We start from the raw sequence: 22626 nt of genomic DNA on the forward strand, positions 1-22626 counted from the left end.
GGTCTCATCCTTACCTTCAGCTTGCCCACTTGCCCCTCTGCTAAGCTTCGGTTCTGAGCAAATCACACAGCTGCCTTGATGGCTATCGGTTCACAAATCTCAGCTTCTTTTTCACACTGCTCATAGCAGCTTGTATTGCAGTCCTGCCAGGTAAAATGAGTATAATCTTTGCAAGGCGCTGCTGCACGAAAGATGAGCAATTGTTAACTTTTTTCGAGAATATGAAGTGCAATGCCTACGTTTCAAGGAGCACTGCTTTCAATTTCAGCAAGTAGGCCAGCCGAATGCAGCTTGCAAAGAAAATGTTGAGCATTCTGCTGTGCAGTCAAACGAAGCACTGGACAACACACATCTTTCTCCCCCTCTTATTTGGAACTGGGAATAAGAGGTTGAGCCTATCATCTGATGTCGAGAACAATAAATCAACCGTCATTGATTCAGGCAGCAAACGGTCCCGTAACCGTGGTTGGTTTGCAGATGCCAAGCTTGTATTTCCCAAATTTCCAGCAGCTGGGACAACAAGAATTCAGGTTCCACCGAGATTTAAACTCGGACCGCTGGATTCAAAGCCCAGAGAGCTCACCATTACACCATGGAACCTTTGCTGATAAATTCATTTGAATCTTTTCTTAAAATCAACAACATTACCGTCTCCACCATTATACTTTGTCTCGGCCAGGTCTCATCCTTAACTTCAGCTTGCCCACTTGCCCCTCTGCTAAGCCTCGGTTCTGAGTAAATCACACAGCTGCCTTGATGGCTATCGGTTCACAAATCTCTGTTTCTTTTTCATACTGCTCATAACATCTTGTATTGCAGTCCTGCCAGGTAAAATGTGAATAATCTTTGCAAGGCACTGCTGCACGATAGATAAGCAATTGTCAACTATTTTCGAGAATACGAAGTGCAATGTCTACGTTTCAAGAAGCACTGCTTTCAATTTCAACAAATATGCCAGCCGAATGCAGCTTGCAAAGAAAATGTTGAGCAATCTGCTGTGCAGTGAAATGAAGCACTGGACAATACACATCTTTCTCCCCCGCTTATTTGGAACAGGGAATGAGAGGTTGAGCCTATCATCTGATGTCGAGAACAATATATCAACCGTCATCGATCCAGACAGCAAACGGTCCCGTAACCGTGGTTGGTATGTAGATGCCAAGTTTGTATGTCCCAAATTTCCAGCAGCTGGGACAACAAGAATTCAAGTTCCACCGAAATTTGAACTCGGATCGCTGGATTCAGAGCCCAGAGTGCTTACCATTACACCATGGAACCTTTGCTGAGCATTTCCCTCGATTCTTTTCTCAAAATCAACAACATTACCATCTCCACCATTATACTTTGTCTCGGCCTGGTCTCATCCTTAACTTCAGCTTGCCCACTTGCCCCTCTGCTAAGCTTCGGTTCTGAGCAAATCACACAGCTGCCTTGATGGCTATCGGTTCACAAATCTCAGCTTTTTTTCACGCTGCTCATAGCAGCTTTTATTGCAGTCCTGCCAGGTAAAATGAGCATAATCTTTGCAAGGCACTGCTGCACGAAAGATGAGCAATTGTTAACTTTTTTCGAGAATATGAAGTGCAATGTCTACGTTTCAAGAAGCACTGCTTTCAATTTCAACAAATATGCCAGCCGAATGCAGCTTGCAAAGAAAATGTTGAGCAATCTGCTGTGCAGTGAAACGAAGCACTGGACAATACACATCTTTCTCCCCCGCTTATTTGGAACTGGGAATGAGAGGTTGAGCCTGTCATCTGATGTCGAGAACAATAAATCAACTGTCATTGATTCAGGCAGCAGACGGTCCCGTAACCGTGGTTGGTATGCATATGCCAAGCTTGTATATCCCAAATTTCCAGCAGCTGGGACAACAAGAATTCAGGTTCCACCGAGATTTGAACTCGGATCGCTGGATTCAGAGCCCAGAGTGCTTACCATTACACCATGGAACCTTTGCTGAGCAGGTACCTCGATTCTTTTCTCAAAATCAACAAAATTACCATCTCCACCATTATACTTTGTCTCGGCCTGGTCTCATCCTTAACTTCAGCTTGCCCACTTGCCCCTCTGCTAAGCTTCGGTTCTGAGCAAATCACACAGCTGCCTTGATGGCTATCGGTTCACAAATCTCAGCTTCTTTTTCACACTACTCATAGCAGCTTGTATTGCAGTCCTGCCAGGTAAAATGAGTATAATCTTTGCAAGGCACTGCTGCACGAAAGATGAGCAACTGTTAACTTTTTTCGAGAATACGAAGTGCAATGCCTACGTTTCAAGGAGCACTGCTTTCAATTTCAGCAAGTAGGCCAGCCGAATGCGGCTTGCAAAGAAAATGTTGAGCATTCTGCTGTGCAGTCAAACGAAGCCCTGGACAACACACATCTTTCTCCCCCTCTTATTTGGAACTGGGTATAAGAGGTTGAGCCTTTCATCTGATGTCGAGAACAATAAATCAACAGTCATTGATTCAGGCAGCAAACGGTCCCGTAACCGTGGTTGGTATGCAGATGCCAAGCTTGTATGTCCCAAATTTCCAGCAGCTGGGACAACAAGAATTCAGGTTCCACCGAGATTTAAACTCGGATCGCTGGATTCAAAGTCCAGAGTGCTCACCATTACACCATGGAACATTTGCTGATAAATTCATTTGAATCTTTTCTTAAATCAACAACATTACCGTCTCCACCATTATACTTTGTCTCGGCCAGGCCTCATCCTTAACTTCAGCTTGCCCACTTGCCCCTCTGCTAAGCCTCGGTTCTGAGTAAATCACACAGCTGCCTTGATGGCTATCGGTTCACAAATCTCTGTTTCTTTTTCATACTGCTCATAACAGCTTGTATTGCAGTCCTGCCAGGTAAAATGTGAATAATCTTTGCAAGGCACTGCTGCACGATAGATAAGCAATTGTCAACTTTTTTCGAGAATACGAAGTGCAATGTCTACGTTTCAAGAAGCACTGCTTTCAATTTCAACAAATATGCCAGCCGAATGCAGCTTGCAAAGAAAATGTTGAGCAATCTGCTGTGCAGTGAAACGAAGCACTGGACAATACACATCTTTCTCCCCCGCTTATTTGGAACTGGGAATGAGAGGTGGAGCCTATCATCTGATGTCGAGAACAATAAATCAACCGTCATCGATCCAGGCAGCAAACGGTCCCGTAACCGTGGTTGGTATGCAGATGCCAAGTTTGTATGTCCCAAATTTCCAGCAGCTGGGACAACAAGAATTCAGGTTCCACCGAGATTTAAACTCGGATCGCTGGATTCAGGGCCCAGAGTGCTTACCATTACACCATGGAACCTTTGCTGAGCAGTTCCCTCGATGCTTTTCTCAAAATCAACAACATTACCGTCTCCACCATTATACTTTGTCTCGGCCAGGTCTCATCCTTAACTTCAGCTTGCCCACTTGCCCCTCTGCTAAGCCTCGGTTCTGAGTAAATCACACAGCTGCCTTGATGGCTATCGGTTCACAAATCTCTGTTTCTTTTTCATACTGCTCATAACAGCTTGTATTGCAGTCCTGCCTGGTAAAATGAGAATAATCTTTGCAAGGCACTGCTGCACGATAGATAAGCAATTGTCAACTTTTTTCGAGAATACGAAGTGCAATGTCTACGTTTCAAGAAGCACTGCTTTCAATTTCAACAAATATGCCAGCCGAATGCAGCTTGCAAAGAAAATGTTGAGCAATCTGCTGTGCAATCTGCTGTGCAGTGAAACGAAGCACTGGACAATACACATCTTTCTCCCCTGCTTATTTGGGACTGGGAATGAGAGGTTGAGCCTATCATCTGATGTCGAGAACAATAAATCAACTGTCATCGATCCAGGCAGCTAACGGTCCCGTAACCGTGGTTTGTATGCAGATGCCAAGTTTGTATGTCCCAAATTTCCAGCAGCTGGGACAAAAAAATTCAGGTTCCACCGAGATTTGAACTCGGATCGCTGGATTCAGAGCCCAGAGTGCTTACCATTACACCATGGAACCTTTGTGGAGCAGTTCCCTCGATTATTTTCTCAAAATCAACAACATTACCATCTCCACCATTATACTTTGTCTCGGCCTGGTGTCATCCTTAACTTCAGCTTGCCCACTTGCCCCTCTGCTCAGCTTCGGTTCTGAGCAAATCACACAGCTGCCTTGATGGCTATCGGTTCACAAATCTCAGCTTCTTTTTCACACTGCTCATCGCAGCTTGTATTGCAGCCCTGCCAGGTAAAATGAGTATAATCTTTGCAAGGCACTGCTGCACGAAAGATGAGCAATTGTTAACTTTTTTCGAGAATATGAAGTGCAATGCCTACGTTTCAAGAAGCACTGCTTTCAATTTCAGCAAGTATGCCAGCCGAATGCAGCTTGCAAAGAAAATGTTGAGCATTCTGCTGTGCAGTCAAACGAAGCACTGGACAACACACATCTTTCTCCCCCTCTTATTTGTCACTGGGAATAAGAGGTGGAGACTATCATCTGATGTCGAGAACAATAAATCAACCGTCATTGATTCAGGCAGCAAACGGTCCTGTAACCGTGGTTGGTATGCAGATGCCAAGCTTGTATGTCCCAAATTTCCAGCAGCTGGGACAACAAGAATTCAGGCTCCACCGAGATTTGCACTCGAATCACTGGATTACAGAGCCCAGAGTGCTTACCATTACACCATGGAACCATTGCTGAGCAATTCCCTCGATTCTTTTCGCAAAATCAACAACATTACCATCTCCACCATTATACTTTGTCTCGGTCTGGACTCATCCTTAACTTCAGCTTGCCCACTTGCCCTTCTGCTAAGCTTCGGTTCTGAGCAAATCACACAGCTGCCTTGATGGCTATCGGTTCACAAATCTCTGTTTCTTTTTCATACTGCTCATAACAGCTTGTATTGCAGTCCTGCCAGGTAAAATGTGAATAATCTTTGCAAGGCACTGCTGCACGAAAGATAAGCAATTGTTAACTTTTTTCGAGAATACGAAGTGCAATGTCTACGTTTCAAGAAGCACTGCATTCAATTTCAACAAGTATGCCAGCCGAATGCAGCTTGCACAGAAAATGTTGAGCAATCTGCTGTGCAGTCAAACGAAGCACTGGACAACACACATCTTTCTCCCCCGCTTATTTGGAACTGGGAATGAGAGGTTGAGCCTATCATCTGATGTCGAGAACAATAAATCAACCGTCATTGATTCAGGCAGCAAACGGTCCCGTAACCGTGGTTGGTATGCAGATGCCAAGCATGTATGTCCCAAATTTCCAGCAGCTGGGACAACAAGAATTCAGGTTCCACCAACGTTTGAACTCGGATCGCTGGACTCAAAGTCCAGAGTGGTCACCATTACACCATGCAACCGTCGCTGAAGAATTCATCAGAAACTTTTCTTAAAATCAACAACATTACCGTCGCCACCATTATACTTTGTCTCGGCCTGGTCTCATCCTTAACTTCAGCTTGCCCACTTGCCCCTCTGCTAAGCCTTGGTTCTGAGTAAATCACACAGCTGCCTTGATGGCTGTCGGTTCACAAATCTTAGCATCTTTTTCACACTGCTCATGGCAGATTGCATTGCAGTCCTGCCATCTTAAATGATTATAATCTTTGCAAGGCACTGCTGCACGAAAGATAAGCAATTGTTAACTTTTTTCGAGAATACGAAGTGCAATGCCTACGTTTCAAGAAGCACTGCTTTCAATTTCAGCAAGTATGCCAGCCGAATTCAGCTTGCAAAGAAAATGTTGAACATTCTGCTGTGCAGTCAAACGAAGCACTGGACAACACATATCTTTCTCCCCCTCTTATTTGGAACTGGGAATGAGAGGTGGAGCCTATCATCTGATGTCGAGAACAATAAATCAACCGTAATTGATCCAGGCAGCAAACGGCCCCGTAACCGTGGTTGGTATGCAGATGCCAAGATTGTATGTCCCAAATTTCCAGCAGCTGGGACAACAAGAATTCGGGTTTTACCGAGATTTGAACTTGGATCGCTGGATTCAGAGTCCAGAGGGCTTACCATTACATCATGGAACCTTTGCTGAACAGTTCCCTAGATTCTTTTCTCAAAATCAACAACATTACCATCTCCACCATTATACTTTGTCTCGGCCTGGTCTCATCCTTAACTTCAGCTTGCCCACTTGCCCCTCTGCTAAGCTTCGGTTCTGAGCAAATCACACAGCTGCCTTGATGGCTATCGGTTCACAAATCTCAGCTTCTTTTTCACACTGCTCATAGCAGCTTTTACTGCAGTCCTGCCAGGCAAAATGAGAATAATCTTAGCAAGGCACTGCTGCACGAAAGATGAGCAATTGTTAACTTTTTTCGAGAATATGAAGTGCAATGACTACGTTTCAAGAAGCACTGCTTTCAATTTCAACAAGTATGCCAGCCGAATGCAGCTTGCAAAGAAAATGTTGAGCAATCTGCTGTGCAGTGAAACGAAGCACTGGACAACACACATCTTTCTCCCCCACTTATTTGGAACTGGGAATGAGAGGTTGAGCCTATCATCTGATGTCGAGAACAATAAATCAACCGTCATTGATTCAGGCAGCAAACGGTCCAGTAACCGTGGTTGGTATGCAGATGCCAAGCTTGTATGTCCCAAATTTCCAGCAGCTGGGACAAGAATTCAGGTTGCACCGAGATTTAAACTCGGATCGCTGGATTCAAAGTCCAGAGTGCTCACCTTTACACCATGGAACCTTTGCTGATAAATTCATTTGAATCTTTTCTTAAAATCAACAACATTACCGTCTCCACCATTATACTTTGTCTCGGCCAGGTCTCATCCTGAACTTCAGCTTGCCCACTTGCCCCTCTGCTAAGCCTCGGTTCTGAGTAAATTACACAGCTGCCTTGATGGCTATCGGTTCACAAATCTCTGTTTTTTTTCATACTGCTCATAACAGCTTGTATTGCAGTCCTGCCAGGTAAAATGTGAATAATCTTTGCAAGGCACTGCTGCACGATAGATAAGCAATTGTCAACTTTTTTCGAGAATACGAAGTGCAATGTCTACGTTTCAAGAAGCACTGCTTTCAATTTCAACAAATATGCCAGCCGAATGCAGCTTGCAAAGAAAATGTTGAGCAATTTCTGTGCAGTGAAACGAAGCACTTGACAATACACATCTTTCTCCCCCCCTTATTTGGAACTGGGAATGAGAGGTTGAGCCTATCATCTGATGTCGAGAACAATAAGTCAACCATCATCGATCCAGGCAGAAAACGGTCCCGTAACCGTGGTTGGTATGCAGATGCCAAGCTTGTACGTCCCAAATTTGCAGCAGCTGGGACAACAAGAATTGAACTTGGATCGCTGGCTCAAAGTCCAGAGTGGTCACCATTACACCATGCAACCTTCGCTGAAGAATTCATTCGAATCTTTTCTTAAAATCAACAACATTACCATCACCACCATTATACTTTGTCTCGGTCTGGTCTCATCCTTAACTTCAGCTTGCCCACTTGCCCCTCTGCTAAGCCTCGGTTCTGAGTAAATCACACAGCTGCCTTGATGGCTATCGGTTCACAAATCTCTGCTTCTTTTTCACACTGCTCATGGCAGATTGCATTGCAGTCCTGCCAGGTAAAATGTGAATAATCTTTGCAAGGCACTGCTGCACGAAAGATAAGCAATTGTTAACTTTTTTCGAGAATACGAAGTGCAATGTCTACCTTTCAAGAAGCACTGCCTTCAATTTCAACAAGTATGCCAGCCGAATGCAGCTTGCAAAGAAAATGTTGAGCAATCTGCTGTGCAGTCAAACGAAGCTCCTGATTCTTATGTAACTTATGTAACAGGTTACGGAGTTGGGGATAATTGGTGTAGGGCTTCCAGACATCATTGGGTCCCCATTTTAAAGCCCCCACATTGTGGTTTACAACCAAGCTTAGAGTAATATGCCAGGTAGCTACAGTGGGTTGAACCAGAGAACGGTGGACAATGAGAAGCTGGGGCAGGTAATTCTGGACGGCTGCAGTGGCACCAACTGGTGACATAGAGAGTTGCCTTCATCATTATTATTATTGACAGAGCAATTTACTACAGAAAAGTTGGCACAGAAGTGTGACAAAATAGGGACAGGAGGTTTTGTAATAAGGAACTGGCGCAGATGAAATGTTTTTATTACATTTTATTGAACCGATACATATATGGAATGAGTGATACAGTAATTTGATACATTTGAACATATATAAAGTGCACGTGGGGATATTGAGAGTATTTGGATATAATCATTCTTGCATATTATGGACATTGTGCCCGGGTACGAGAACTAAATCAAGCAGGTTATTGTTCCTCAACATGTAAAGGAAATCAAATGTAATTAGTCCTGCCTCTCGTCAGAAGTCAATTCAAAGTGGATTTGTGTCATATATATGTGTGTATATATAAATCAATTTAATATTTACTTAATAGTTGTTTCAAGACCAGCAAAACACAGAACACTGGGCATAACGGCATGAGATCATGGGGCAACCGTAACTTACAGGTTATAATAGTTAATCCATCCTAGGATCACAGCCATCTAACAACTCTGCCCAGAACTGAATACAATACTCCAACTGAGGCCTAAACAGGGCTTTGTATAGCTGCAGCATAACTTCTGCCCCGTTGTATTCTAGCTTTCTAGATATTAAGGCCAGCATTCCATTTGCCTTTTTGATTATTTTCCATACCTGTTCATGAGATTTTATTGATCTATGTACATGGAACCTCGAGTCTCTTTGGACAGCAAAGGGGTGCAAAAACACTGTAGAAAGGGAATGCAAGAATAAACCTGTGAAAAGTTTTTACTGGTATAGTATGATAAAGAGGGAGGCGAAGGAGAATGTGGGCCCCTTAAAGACAGAGTCCTTTCTACAAAACTTCCTATCACTTTTTTGTCACACTTCTGTGCCAACTTTTCTGCAATAAATTGCTCTGTCCATAAGAATAATGGCAACTCTCTATGTCACCACTTGGTGCCGCTGCAGCAGCACAGATTTACCAGCCCAGCTTCTCAGTGTTCACTCGTCTCTGGTTCAACCCACTGTAGCTGCCTTGCATATTACTCTAAGCTTTGTTGCAAACCACAATGTGGGGACTTTAAAATGGAGAACCAATGAAGTCTGGAGGCCCTACTCCAATTAACCCCAACTCCCTAACCCTGTCATGTAAGAAACATAAGAATCAGGAGCAGGATTAGGCCTTTCAGCCCCTCAAGCCTGCTCCGCCATTCAATGAGATCATGGCTGATCTTCGGCCTCAACTACACTTTCCCACCCGATCCCCATATTTCCTGATTCCCTCAGGGCCCAAAAGCACTGACAATTGCAGGGATGAGAGACTTACTCCTCACTTTTATATTCCAAACCCCTTGCAATAAAGGCCAAAATGCATCCACCTTCCTAATTTTTTGGTGTACCTTCATATTGTAGGCGGGCATTCTTTACCTGCTTTATGGCAATTTACCTTCCTTTACCTGGTTTACGGTACTTTACCTGGTCAGACAGCCTTTTTGCCACTGCACTTTGACCAGCTCCAATCAGCGGTCTCGAATCGCTAAAGTCCTCCTTCGAGTTCTGACGGGAGGAACTTATAATTAATGATATATTAAAACGGACAAATGGTCTGGATGCAAGAAAGTCAAACTTTATTAAAACTAAGAAACTACACCACACGATCTTGTAATCACGCTAAAATTGCTTAAAGAGGGGAGGAAAAAAACGGACACAACGAGGGAAATCGACTAAAATACAATTCTAATGAAATCCCCACTTTACTCCCACCCCTAAGCCTATCCTAAGTTGCCTTGTGGAAGACCAGAAAAATATATGCTCACCACTGCAGTGCCAGCTGCGTGTCCCACGAGCTCTTCACTGTCCTGAAGTAAAGAAACACCCCAGTGTTTTAAAAGCAAACTGCTGGTGTTACTTCTTCAGACAGACTGCCACACTGTAGAGAGCACATGGAGGCAAGCCAGAGAGAGAGAGATGCCTCTGAGAAGCTATCTCTTACACTCCAGTTTTGGGGCCGAAATGTTCCCGCCCAGATCCGGAAGTTTCTGGGCTAAAGCAAAAGGGATCCAACTGTCCCCATTGTCCAGAAATGGGTGCTTCAAACCCATTCATTTTAAACTGTTCCCTTCCTCAGTTTAAGTGTTTCTTTTCAAATGTCTGTGCTGAGCCTTCGAACCATCTCCATTCACCCTGATGGGTTTTGAATGGAGTTGTATTACTATGTAAACAGAAACCCATTATCTTGTGGCCACTGCAACCGCAGTCAATTGGTTTAATCCCTTGTGCAAATAGCCTTTTGCAGTTTCTGTAAACAAACATCGATTGTCTCTGCAGGGAGGGAACCTCCCCTTCTGATTGACAGAATTTGACTGCCGTTGCTTCACAGACACAGAAAGCTGCTTCCAGGCCCTTTGTCCTTGGCCACGCAGTCTGACGGCCATTTTATCCCTGGGCAATTTACCAAACTCAAGAGTACCTTTTTTTAATAAAAATGTACTGTATTAAGGTGTCCGATTTTTTTACAAAGTTCTTTGATTGAGGTGTTGTCCAAGTGCTGCCTAGCTTAACGCAGACTTCTTGCGGTTCTGGGTATGTTATAAAAAAAATCCAACCTAGAGACAATTTAAATCACGCAAACTCTTCGTCCACGATGTGGGTTAATATTTCCCGATCTTCGGGGGCTGAGGGGATTTTGCAAACCCCTACATTCGCACCTTGGATACTTCCAACTTGCTTGTAGTATCCTCTTGAAGAAGTGAGCAAAGATTTCTGACACCCGACAAACAACCATCCCCTGTATTTACCTATAGCTACCTATCACTGATTCCCCGACCCGTCTATTCCACTCAAATCTGAGAAAACCGTGGTACGGTAGGCATCTACAGATACATCAATTACAAAATGTTACAATAAGGGTCTCATACCCCTGCACCACTTGTTACATTATAACATATTACAAAATGTTGCAATCTTGGTTATACAATGTAATCAGAATGATTTCAAGCACGTAGAGTGTCCCACGCCTCTGCAGCACTTGGAACTGTAAAACAAAATACAAAAATCTCCATTAAATATTTGAAACAAAATGCTGAAATAAACCCCGACCATCACGTGCCAATGAAGGGCCACGAAATTTGAGTAAGTATTGCTCCTCCAACCCGGGCAGTAAATGTTCCTTCCACCCCCCCCTTTTAATGGTCTTAAACTTTTAAAACATACAGAATGGATTTTACAGAACAGTCTGCTCCGCCAGCCCCAAGCCATTCCCTTCTCCCTTTGTGGAGGCGGGGTACCCCTCATGTTTCACAGACCGAGACCGGGGAGTATGGGATCGCAACTCCCAGTCCCTCCCCCTCCCATCTTCCCTTGACTGGCTGCAGAAAATGATTGGTGCCTGTGTGGCGTCTCTCACTGGCCCCACACTCAAACTTGGATCCCAGATCCAGCCACTCACTCATCCTTCCCAGCCACAGTTACACTCCAACTTTGCCTGTGGGCCCCGGGTGAGTTCCTCCCTTCCCCGAATGCACCCATGCGACTCTTGAGTCTCCCCCTCCCCTTTACAATCTTTCCTGGGCCATCACCACCCAGTCCCCGGGGAACGCGTCCCTATCTGACAAGGCGCCTGTGCTTCCCCACCATGACTCCTCAATAGCGAGGTCTCCAGCAAGTGAAATTCGGTCAGGATAGTGCTGGGTTGGGGCTGTGCCCCACCTAGCTGGGGCCATCCCTTCCACGTAGGATGAATCACAGAATCTACAGTGCAGATAGAGGCCATTTCGGCCCATCGAGCCTGCACCGACACATATCCCACCCTATCCCCGTAACCCCACGTATTTAATCCCCTAACACTAAGGGTCAATTTATCATAGCCAGATCAACCTAACCTGCACATCTTTGGACTGTGGGAGGAAACCGGAGCACCCAGAGGAAACCCACGCAGACACAGGGAGAATGTGCAAACTCCACACAAACAGCCACCCGAGGCCAGATTTGAACGCGGGTCCCTAGCGCTGTGAGGTAACAGTGCTAACCACTATGCCACCGTGCCCCCCTTGAGTAGGCAGGTTCCTCCGGAGTCTGTCCGGTTTCTCCCGAAGGTCACTGTGGGGTCTCCTTCTGGATTTGTCCAATGGCGAGGTGATCACCAGCATTCTGTATAACCATATCTTCATTCGATGCCCAGCTCGGGCTGGGCGAACAGGTCTGCTCCTTTGTCCACTCTCCTGCAAAAGAACTTAAAAGGACATGCAGCCAGGTCTCTCACTGACCTGCTGCCTTAGGTGGAGACATGGTCGGGTCCCTTGACCTCGGACCAAAATACAAATATTTGGCGCACTTACAAGCTTAAACTTTAAACTACTAGTTACATTCTAAACTTAAAATTTAAACACCTTAAAAGCAAGCTATAAACACTGGTAACTTAACACAAAGCTATAATACAAATGCCGCCCGTCTCCGGACGGCCAGGCTAATCTCTGGTGTCACTGTCACAGATTACTGCTGCCTGCAGTGAAGCTGCACTGCCTCCTGCTTCTGGTCCCTGGCAGCTTATGGCTGCTAGTTGGGGACCTCTGTGATCTGTTTCCTCCCTGCTCGGAAGATTGCTCTTTGTGACAGGTACCCTGGTGACCATCTTATATTAGGCTTGTGGACCCGCTGAGACTTTCTGAGGGTCGTCTCTGCGGGGAAACTTTGGCTGACAGACCCTGAGCCTGGGTCACAGCCCTAGCTGGCTAGGAACCTTCTCCCCCTGATGCAAACAGACCGCACTGTTTAATATACCTGGCAGCCTGCCAGTAATCTGGGTTTGTCTCCTTTTCCCTACCCACTCCTGTACTGGGGGCAGGCATCCCCTCACCACCCGCTGCTGGTGACTGAAAATCTTCCTCTGCAGGTCCAAAACCTGGTACCGGCTCCTTCCATATGTCCCCCACAAGAGGAATTTCAATCCTTTCCTCCCCAGAGTCCCACACCATAGGGGGAACCACTCTAGAAGCGGGCTGGGAAGTTTGTCCCTTGAAACAGGCAACTGCGCCTGCACGAACCTCCTCCCCTGAGTCCCCCGGCAGAGGCTGTGAAATCTCTGTATTCAAACAGGCGACAGCGCCTGCGCGGGAAAACTGAAGAGGAGCCGCTGGGGTCACAGGCTGGGGAACTGCACCTGTGCGAACCTGGTGTTGGGAAACCTCTCCCCGTGAACCTCCTGTTCAAAAGACTGGGGAATTCCTGTCTCCAGACCAGCGACTACACATGTGCGGGCAGTCTCTTCTGGGAATGAACTCGCAGCACCCTGCAGATTTTTACTCTCAGGCGGCTGTTTCTCTGTTTCTGAACTAGATAACTGGCTCAAATTTAAACTTCGGCCAAAACTTAGGTCCCACTGGGGCGGGGAAGTGTCCCAATTGGTGCGCCGGACAGCTTTTCCCTTGGAACAAGCCACAGTGCCTGTCTTTACAGCCTGTGAACTTGAACTTGTTACAATTTACATTGGTTGGCGTGGAACTACTTTGTGCACCGGGGTAGTTTTACTGCATAGACCATGGGGCTGTCCCTATCAACTATAATAGTATAGTCCCATGTAGAGTGGCTCTAAACTTCCCACCTGGGCATTGTATCTTACCATCACTAGGTCTCCTATCTCCCACTGGTGGCTCCTGCTAGGCTCCAGCAGCAGCCGCTTATTCCAATGCTGCTTCCTCATGCTGTCTGCTGCCTGCAGAAAAAATTCCCTTTTCCCATCTGTCGCTCATAGGGCTGCTGCGGTCTGCAGGTCTCCCATTAACTTAACAAATGCTGCCTGGCATCCCTCAACCCAGGACCACTCCACTCCCTTGTGTAGGAGACGGAGCAGAAGGGCCGCTGTGGCTGCATAGTCCTCTATAAATTCCCTGCAGTACCCCGTCAATCCCAGGAACGACCTCAGCCCTCGTACTGATTTGGGAATCGGTAACTCCTGGACCGCTTCCATCCTTGCCTTATCTATCGACCTCTCTCCTGTGCGGACAGTCAGACCCAGGAATTAAACTTCTTGCTGACCCATCTGCGCCTTCTTGGGGTTGACTTTAAACCACTTTCTCTGCAGCAGCTCAGCCAGCAGTGGGCCATGCTCCACGACCGAGTCGGTAAATAAGAGCAGATCATCCACCTACTGCAGTAATTGAGTGGTTTGACTGAACTCCTTTAAACTATCCTTCATTCATTGGTGGAAGATGCCTTGGCTGTTGTAGAAAACCTGTGGCAGACAGGTCCAGGTATACTGCTGTCCCTTAAAGGTGAAGGCAAACTTATATTGCTCCTCCCATTTTAAAGGGATGGACCAGAACCCATTCGAAATTTCCAGCACCGTGAATGTGTTCGCGGATGCTGGAATACTGCTAATAATATTAGCCACTGCTTCTACTCTGGGGGCACACACGGGGATATTGCTGTTAAGCACCCGATAGTCCACCGTGGCTCTCCATGAATTGTCCGGTTTCCTAACCGGCCAAAGTGGAGAATTAACATGAGTGGCTATGGGCCTCAACACTCCCTGATTAACTAAGGAGGTGATGGCTGCCTCCATGTCGGGTTCTGCCTCCTTGGGGAAATTGTACTGCTTCTGTGGTCGGGTCATGGGTTCCCCATTTATTTTAAACTCAAACCCTGTGATCCTTCCGCAGACGTGGTTATGGGTGGCAAAGGCTGTGAGGTTTGCCTGCACGACTGCCTGCAGTGCCTCCGGGACACCATTTACCATGAGCCTGAGGTCGTAACCTTCTTTGGGCTTCACAGTACACAAGGTCCCCTTTCCCTCCTTGGCCGGGATGACCACTACACCTTCTTCCCTGTCTGTGCTAGCCCCCCAAAGGCAATGGTTGCGGAGATCCACGAGGATCCCGTGGCCCACCAGGAAGTCGGCTCCTTGGATCCCGTTTCCTTCCTCCTTATTCCACTTTGCCAGGATGCACGTCCACTTAGTTAGGAGCGTGCCCAGAGGGACGGAGAGGGATCTGGAGTAAACCCCCGCCTGCTACTGACTGGTGAATTCCGATAGTATGTTTGGAACCCCATCAAACAGAGGTGTGGTGGTGGGATTATCCATATGGATCACGATGCATGATGCCCCCGTATCCAATAGATAAGTCCCTGTAACCTTCTCTGTCTCCATCTATACGAGCGGTCTCTTCCATTCATCTTACCGGAGATTACACAGATGGACAGGCTGCGCATGCTCCAGTCATTGTGGGGAGGCAAAGGTGGGCAAGGGGTTTGCAGCACCACTGATGGCTGCTACCTTTCCCTGATTGGCCCTGAGGAACGGTTTTATCGACTCCATGATGGACTCGACTGTATCGGGAGGAGTTTCTGTCTCTGCCTTCTGAGTTGGGGCTGTGGGGGTGCTGGCTTTATCGTCTCTCCAGGCTTTTTACAATCCCTGCACCAGTGGCCATCCTCCCCGCTCCTGTAACAAGTGACCTTGTTCTTGGAGGGTTGGCTCCCCTCCTGGCGACGCTATTTCTTGAATTGAGTCCCAGGTTTAACCTCGTGGACCTTACCCTTTTGCTGGGGCTCCCACTATTCCTACTGTTCCTATATGCTACTGTGAGCTGCCGGATTACAGTCTCTTCGGTTGCTAGGGGGTCTCGGTGGTCAAACCAAGTATCAGCCTTTGCTTTTATCTGGGGCAGACAATTGGACACCAGGCAACAAAGCCATTGGGTCCGCTGCTGTGGGTTCAGGCGTGCCCTATTTTGTCCCCCTGTACATGCACTGTTGTAGACTGGCTACCGCCTGTCTGCAAATGTCTGTGGGGTCTCCCCTTCCTTCTGCGGTGTTTTTCCTATGCGATCGAACGGACTGCCGTCGTTCGCACCCATGGCTTCCAGTATTTCCTCCTTTAGGTCCTCAAAACCCTTCTGCCCTCTCTTAGCCTCATCTGAAAGGGTCTGATAGAGCTTAGTATCTACAGAGAAAAGGAACATTTTGGCTTTCTCTTCATCATCACAGCCATTAACACAGGCTGCCTGTTCTATCCCTTGCAAGTGCACTGAGGGGTCTCTCTTTTCGGAGAGCAGGGGAATATGTTTCACCAGGCCTCTGAGCTGTGGGGTATCATAGGGCACCAGATAGGTATGCTGAGCAGTCCCTGGGTCTTTACCGTTCACGGGCGGCCCGTACCTCCGTTGTGGGAGGGGGTACACTGGTTCTGATCCCCGCCTGCCGAGCGGGACCTGCTGGCGTTCTGCTACCACCCCATTGTCCACCCCTTCTTGCTGCCAGAGCTCCTCAAAACTCGGTGCCGTGGGCTGCTGTCTTGGGATCTCTAATTCCCTAGCAAGCTCTGTTCTGGGTGCTGCCTGTGGGGCGGTTTTATTTGGGCTGCTGGTACTGTCCGATGGACTTCCCTTCGGATTATGAGGCAATCCATCCCTTCAGTCCTTAATAACTCCATACCCAAACTCTCAATCATTCTGTTACATGGGGTATGATCTGCTCCACTAAACCTTTGGTCGCAGGCCAGCTTATAAGCTGCCTTTACCTCCTTAACCTTTTCCTCCTGCTCTGTTACTTCTGAGGTGAGGTGGGTATTCTCTTCCCGCAGTCTCATCTCGTTCCTCCTTGCTTCTGTAATTTGGCACTTTAGGAACTCTATCTTGTGCCTCACGTGGCTTTTGCCATCACTAGTTTCTTGGGTGAGGTGTGCGTTTTCCTCCTGTAGCTTCATCTCACTGTCCCTAGCCACTGTGGCTTCCTGCACAAGGCGCTCTATCTCAGCCTGGCATTTCATGACCTCTAGTGTAAGGCGTGCATTTTCTTCCCGCACCCTCATCCCACTATCTCTGGCCTTATTCACCTCTCTTATGAGGCATTCTACCTCCGCCTGGCATTTTTCAAACTCTGACTCCCGATTCTTGGCCTCTTTAACCTCCTCCCGCACCCTCATCTCACCCTTCTTAACCCAGCCACCTATACCATAAACGGTGAGCTTACACACTGCCGCTAACTTCTGCAGGGCTACCCACAGACTAAAAGCAAGAAAAGCAAGAGCTGGTGCTTTCTCCAGGTCCAGACCACTTATCATATCAAAAACTGCCTCCAGTCCTGCCACGGTCGCAAATTTGAAGGGGGCATTCTTTACCTGGTTTACGGTAATTTACCTTCCTTTACCTGGTTTACGGTAATTTACCTGGTCAGGCAGCGTTTTTGCCACTGCACTTTTTGCACTGCACAGCGGTTTCAAATCACAAAACCCCTCCTTCCAGTTCTGACTGGAGGAACTTATAATTAATGATATATTAAAATGGACAAATGGTCTGGATGCAAGAAAGTCAAACTTTACTAAAACTAAGAAACTACAACACACGATCTTGTAATCACGGTAAAATTGCTTAAATAGGGAAGGAAAAAAACGGACACAACGAGGGAAATCGACTAAAATACAATTCTAACGAAATCCCCACTTTACTCCCACCCCTAAACCTATCATAAGTTGCCTTGTGGAAGGCCAGAAAAATATATGCTCACCACTGCAGTGCCAGCTCCATGTCCAACGAGATCTTCACTGTCCTGAAGTAAAGAAACACCGCAATGTTTTAAAAGTAAACTGCTGGTGTTCTTACTTCTTCAGACAGACTCCCACGCTGCAGAGGGCACACGGAGGCAAGCCAGAGAGAGAGAGATGCCTCTGAGAAGCAATCTCTTATACCCCAGTTTTGGTGCCGAAATGTGCCCGCCCAGATCCGGAAGTTTCTGGGCTAAAACAAAAGTGATCCAACTGTCCCCATTTTCCAGTAATGGGTGGTTCAAACCCATTCATTTTAAACTGTTCCCTTCCTCAGTTTAAGTGTTTCTTTTCAAATGTCTGTGCTGAGCCTTCGAACCATCTCCATTCAACCTGATGGGTTTTGAATGGAGTTGTATTACTATGTAAACAGAAACCCATTATCTTGTAGTCACTGAAACCGCAGTCAATTGGTTTAATCCCTTGTGCAAATATCCTTGTAGCAGTTTCTGTAAACAAACATCGATTGTCTCTGCAGGGAGGGGAAACTCCCCTTTTGATTGACAGAATTTGACTGCCGTTGCTTCACAGACACAGAAAGCTGCTTCCATGCCCTTTGTCCTTGGCCATGCAGTTTGACAGCCATTTTATCCCTGGGCAATTTACCAAACTCAAGAGTTCCTTTTTTTAATAAAAATGTACTGTCTTAAGGTGTGCGATTTTTTTACAAAGTTCTTTGAATCCGGTGTTGTCCAAGTGCTGCCTAGCTTAACGCAGCCTTCTTGCGGTTCTGGGTATGTTTTAAAACATTGTCCAACCCAGAGACAATTTAAATCACGTAACGTCTTCGTCCACGATGTGGGTTAATATTTCCCGATCTTTGGGGGCTGAGGGGATTTTGCGAACCCCTACAATGTTACCTCTCTGTGTTTCGTGTACAAGGCAGACAAAGCCCTCTGAGCACCAACATTTAACAGTTCCTCGCCGTTTAATAAAATGTTCTGTTTTCTGATTTTTCCTACCAAAGTGAATAACCTTACATTTCCCCACAGTATACTCCGTCTGCCACCTTATTGCACTCTCACTTAACCTGTCTATATCCCTTTGCAGGTTCTTTGTGTCCTCCTCACAGCTTACTGTCCCACCTATCTTTGTATCGTCAGCAAACTTGGGCACATTACACTCGCTCCCTTCATCTAACTTATTGATATAGAGTGTTTCGCCTTAATACCACACCTAGGGGGGAAATTCAGTTGTTTGCACCTCCCATTAGCGCCTTAAGAGGGCACTAAATGGGCGTAAAGCAACTCGTGCCCGGGCGCAGCGATGCTTGCGCCACTCGCGAAATTAACTAGACTTTTGCGGCGGCACTAAACACTACCGCCACGATCTCTTGGGCCGGCAGATCGTGACGTCAGTCAAGTGCACAATGCCCCGGTAGTGCCCCGGACCAGATATTTAGTAGCGCCCCCTGCCTTACCGCCTGCCGCTAGCAACAATAGTTTGAGGAGAGCATTATGCAGTCAGAAAGGGACTGGGGGAGCGCTACTTAAAGGTGACCGCTTCCTGCCTTTTTTTGTTGGTGACATTTTTGCACCACGCATTCTGAGAGAGAGAGCGAGAGAGACTTCTGGAGAGATTCAATGCTGTGTGAAGGGGTTTTGGGTACAGAGCAGCACTTTGCAGGTTTATTTTGGTTTGCCCTTACTTGCTTCGCCAGCGCTCTGAGGTATCGCATCACTCCTCGGACTTTTTGCCTTAAGACTGGTGTGAAGCACCTGATTTAGCACTCCAATCACCTCCAGGGGCAATAAAAGCCAAGTTTGCCGTCGGAGGCGATAATTAGTGCGCCAGGCACTAAATTTTGCGCATGGCCGATAATGCCGCCCCAAACGGGGCGATACTGAACTTTTCCCCCCTAGTCACAGTGCCCCGTGTGTGGCACTAATGGAGATTAACTGATAATAATCGAATGCTATTGAAAGATATAAATATAGTCAGTATCCTAAGGTACTGCACATGGCAAGGTTCCTCTTCGCTGTGTGTGCTATTTCTCTCTGTCTCCTCCTTTGCTTCTTTCTCCCTATTTCCCTTCTCTTCAATCCTCAATTCCTATGTTCGCTTCTCTTTTTCTCCTTTTCTCCCCCTACCCTTTTTCTTCTTTCCTTTCGCATGGGAGCTGCTGGTTTGCATCGTGTGGTGGTGCACAATAAGCAGCCGCCAATGTGTTCCGGAAGCAATTTGTGGGTAGGACTTGGCCGGAATTCCCTCCCGACCCATCCCCAAACACTCACGCCTCACACCCCTCATTCCCATTGCATCCCCTGTACCGTTACCTTCCCACTGACCCCGCCCATTATCTTCCCCTCTCAAGAACATGAGAAATAGTAGCAGGAGTCAGCCATATGGTCCCTCAAGCCAGCTCCGCCATTTAATAAGATCATGGCTGATCTTCGACCTCAACTCCACTTTCCCACCTGATCCCCATATCCCTTGATTCCCCTAGAGTCTAAACAGCTATCGATCTCAGCCTTGAATATACTCAACGATTCAGCATTCACAGCCCTCTGGGGTAGAGAATTCCAAAGATTCACCACCCTCAATGAAGAAATATCTCCTCATCTCAGTCGCCCCCTCCTTCTGGACTCTCCAGCCAGGGGAAACAGCTTCTCAGCATCTACCCTGCCAAGCCCCTGAAGAATTTTACACGTTTCAATGAGATCACCTCTCATTCTTCCAAACCCCAGAGCGCATAGTCCCAATCTACTCAATCTCTCTTCATAGGACAGCCCTCTCACCCCAGGAATCAATCTGCTGAACCTTCATTGCACTCCCTCTAAGGCAAGTTTATCCTGCCTTAGGAAAGGAGACCAAAACTCTGCACAGTACTCCAGGTGTGGTCTCAGCAAGGCCCTCTACAATCGCAGCGACACTTTCCTCACTCTTACATTCAAACCCATTGAATTTCGTCTGCCATGTGCTCGCCCATTCCACCAGCCTGTCAATGACCTCCGTGTACACAGGGAAAAATAAACATAGAAACATAGAAGATAGGAGCAGGAGTAGGCCATTCGCCCCCTCGAGCCTACTCCGCCATTCAATGAGATCATGGCTGATCATCCCAACACAGTACCCTGTCCCTGCCCTCTCCCCATATCCCTTGATACCTTTAGCCTTAAGAAATATATCTAACTCCTTCTTGAATATATTTAATGAATTGGCCTCAACTGCCTTCTGTGGTAGAGAATTCCACAGGTTCACCACTCTCTGGGTGAATAAATTCCTCCTCATCTCAGTCCTAAATGGCTCACCCCTTATCGTTAGACTGTGACACCTGGGTCTGGACCGCCCCGCCATCGGGAACAGCCTTCCTGCATCTAGTCTGTCTAGTCCTGTTAGAATTTTATAAGTTTCAATGAGATCACCTCTCATTCTTCTGAACTCCAGCGAGTATAAGTCCAATATAACTCATACGTCATTCCTGCCATCCCAGGTATCAGTCTGGTGACTCTTCGCTGCTCTCCGTCCATGGCAAGAACATCCTTCCTCAGACAAGGCGACCAAAACTGCACGCAATACTCAAGGTGTGGTCTCACCAAGGCCCTGTACAACTGCAGCAAGACATCCTTGTTCCTGTACTCAAACCCTCTCGATATGAAGGCTAACATACCATTTGCTTTCTTAACCGCCTGCTGCACCTGCGTGCTTACCTTCAGCGACTGGTGCACAAGGACACTCAGGTCTCGTTGCACTGACCCTTCTCCTAATCTATTGCCGTTCAGATAATAATCTGCCTTCATGTTTTTGCCAGCAAAGTGGATAACCTCAAATTTATTCACATTATACTGCGTATGCCATGCATCTGCCCAATCAGCCAACCTGTCCAAATCATCCTGGAGTTTCTCGGTATCCTCCTCACAGCACACACACCCACCCAGCTTTGTGTCATCTGCAGACTTGGAGGTGTTGGTTGAAGGATAAACATTTGTCCAGGAGAATACCCCGGTGTTCTTCCAAATACAACTGTGGAATCTTTTACGTCCACCTGAGATGGAAAACAGAGCCTCGGTTTAACATCTCATCCAAAAGACGACACCTCCAACAGTGCTGCGCTCCCTCAGTACTATTTCACAGGAATTTGTGCTTCAGTCAAGTGGAGCTTGCACCTACGACTCACGCGAGCACGCAAACAACTGAGCCGAGGCTGACACCCAACATCAACCAGAAAGCCCCCTTAGAACAGAATAACCTAAGAATTAGGAGCAGGAGTCAGCCATACGGCCCCTCGAGCCTGCTCCACCATTCAATGAGATCATAGCTGATCATCGAGCTCAACTCCACATTCCCGCCCGATCACCATGTCCCTTGATTCCCCTGCAGTCCAAAAATTATATCTATCTCAGTCTTGACTATGCACAAAGACTCAGCATCCACAGCCCTCTGGGGCAGAGAATTCCAAAGATTAACCACACTCTGAGTGAAGAAATTCCTTCTCATCTCAGTCTTAAATGGCCGACCCCGTTTCCTGAGACTATGCCTAGTTCTATACACTCCAGCCAGGGGAAACAACCTCTCAGTGTCTACCCTGTCAATCCCCATGGAACATAGGAACAGGAGGAGGCTATTCAGCCCCTCGAGCCTGTTCCGCCATTCAATGAGATTATGACTGATCTGTGATCTAACTCCATCTATCCGCCTTTGCCCATACCCCTTATTACCTTTGGTTAACAATTATCGATCAATCGCAGATTTAATTTTAACAATGGACCCAGCATCAGTTGCTGTTTGTGGAAGAGAGTTCCAAACTTCTACCACCCTTTGTGTGTAGAAATGTTTCCTAACTACACTCCTGAAAGGCCTGGATCTAATTTTTAAGCTATGTTCCCTAACCCTAGACTCCCCAACTGGGGGAAATAGTTTCTCTCTACCTACCCTATCAGTTCCCCCTTAAATATCAAACCAAACTTGGGGGTGTGGCAAACATTGAGGTTGATACCAATCGACGGCAACAGGAAATAGAAAGGCTAGCAGAATGGGCAGATGGAATTTAATACAGAGAAGTGTGAGGTGATGCATTTTGGCAGAAGGAACAGGGAGAGGCAATATACACTTAATGGCACAGTCTTAAAGAGTTT

The 22626-nt window shown here is 46.8% G+C and overlaps 3 non-coding genes across 3 annotated transcripts; all 3 read right to left on the reverse strand.

The window, feature by feature from the left end:
• Positions 1 to 1883: 1883 nt before the first annotated feature.
• trnaq-cug (transfer RNA glutamine (anticodon CUG)) lies at positions 1884 to 1955 on the reverse strand. Its single transcript has one exon. It is a non-coding gene; the product is annotated as a tRNA-Gln (tRNA).
• Positions 1956 to 2561: 606 nt separating this feature from the next.
• On the reverse strand, positions 2562 to 2633 carry trnaq-uug (transfer RNA glutamine (anticodon UUG)). Its single transcript has one exon. It is a non-coding gene; the product is annotated as a tRNA-Gln (tRNA).
• Positions 2634 to 3927: 1294 nt separating this feature from the next.
• trnaq-cug (transfer RNA glutamine (anticodon CUG)) lies at positions 3928 to 3999 on the reverse strand. Its single transcript has one exon. It is a non-coding gene; the product is annotated as a tRNA-Gln (tRNA).
• Between the last annotated feature and the right edge of the window lie 18627 nt (positions 4000 to 22626).

The sequence above is a fragment of the Somniosus microcephalus genome, unplaced genomic scaffold (assembly GCF_052327205.1).
Source record: "Somniosus microcephalus isolate GS21.2 unplaced genomic scaffold, FLI_Smic_1.0 unresolved_chr4, whole genome shotgun sequence".
Taxonomy (NCBI): Eukaryota; Metazoa; Chordata; class Chondrichthyes; order Squaliformes; family Somniosidae; genus Somniosus; species Somniosus microcephalus.